The 1577-nt window shown below is 40.8% G+C and overlaps 1 pseudogene; it reads right to left on the bottom strand.

Moving 5' to 3' along the window:
- Window positions 1–672: 672 nt before the first annotated feature.
- Window positions 673–1130, bottom strand: LOC100953288 (annotated as a pseudogene).
- Window positions 1131–1577: the final 447 nt, after the last annotated feature.

Below are 1577 nucleotides of genomic sequence, written 5' to 3'. Positions count from 1 at the left end.
AAAAAATATTTTACTAAAACATAGATTTATAGAAGTTTCCAGACAAGCCATACAAAATGGTCACAAGCATTTTTTTGAAGGGGGGAAAAATCTATACTTGACAGCAAAGTCACGATGTTATTAGTAAGGACTGTGATATTGGTTTAATGTTCCCATCTGGGTTCAAACAATCAAGCTAGTCCATCTACAATGTCTAAAGTTAGACTTGGCTAGAGAGGATATTCTAAAGAACTAGTTAGCTGCCATTAGATCACCATAAAAAGGGGGAAAGGAGCCCATAAAATTAAAATAAAACTACCTCCCCCCACAAAAATAAAAGATAAAATAAAATAAAAACACCCACACCCCTGCAGCTAACCCTGACAACTACCTTCATTCACAGTGCTTTATACTTCAGCCATGATGGGGGAAATGAAGAAAAGCAGAGAGGGGCCACTGCTTTTAAACGTTTCATAACAATCCAGATGATACTTCTAGCCTCTGCTCATGCTTTACAACAGTGAATCAGGACAAGACATAGATCTTCTAATGTGCATCTAATCACCAAGGGACTGAAGATGTCTGGGCTTTTATTCTGTACTGTTTCTAAGATTGTGTCTTTTAAATGCAAACAAAAAAGGAAGAATCTTGGCAGAACAGGAGGAGTGATGCACATTTGATGATCGGATGGATTTAAATATTATTCATGGCAGATAGCCTAGTCCATGTTCTAGCTGTTTCTATGGCTTGGGCTTCGTTGGTCTTCCACTGCTCCGCTACATCATTCGCTAATGGATCATCCGGATTGGGAGCACTTAACAAAGCCTGGATCGATAGCAGAACTGTGTGGATCTGCAGTGCTGGGGACCATTTATCTTTCAAAATATCTAAACATAGTCTTCCCAACATGTCTACATTAGGATGATAAATTTTGGTTATGAAACATACCTTAGCAGTTGCCATTGGGTATTCTTCTGGAAGGAATAGTTCGAGCTTAAAAGTCCCTCCCTCAAAGGGGGAATCTGGGGGCCAGCAACGACCACATGAAAATGACAGGCGTTGCTCTCATCGGGTTCTGCTTTAATGCCATGAACTGGTTCTGCCAGCAAACGCTGGGTTTCCTTGATAATCCTGCGGGGCAGCCCAACCATCTTGTCAGATCCTGAGTTCAGCCTCTGATCTTGTCTCAGTCTCCACTCGCCTCATGCACAAGTCTGGACTAGATGATTTTTGAAATCCCGTAAAATTCTAGAATTTCTGCCTTCTCTAATTGGGATGCAGCCACTAGGTGAGAAATTTTGGAGAATGATGGTGAAATAGGAAAGGATTTGGACTCTTCCGAACAAGATCAAATGAAAACTCAAGAATATGACAGGTGAGAGAGAACTTCAGAGAAATAGAGGGAAGAAAATAGGGGAAGAACCGATTAAGAGGAGCAGAGGGACAGAAAAGGATGTACAGGAGGAGAGAAGGGTTTTGAAAGAAAGGAAGAATTAGAGTAGAAAAACGTGGGGTGGGAGGAAACAATGGAACATGTGTAGGTTTGTGTAAAAGGCACAAAGAGAAGCTGCAATGTTGACTCTCTCTCTTTTTTTTTT

Source organism: Otolemur garnettii, unplaced genomic scaffold, assembly GCF_000181295.1.
Source record: "Otolemur garnettii isolate 467f Iridium unplaced genomic scaffold, OtoGar3 scaffold00002, whole genome shotgun sequence".
In the NCBI taxonomy this organism is placed as follows: Eukaryota; Metazoa; Chordata; class Mammalia; order Primates; family Galagidae; genus Otolemur; species Otolemur garnettii.
Note: the sequence above shows the minus strand (reverse complement) of the source record. Positions and strands in the feature narration are given on the sequence as shown.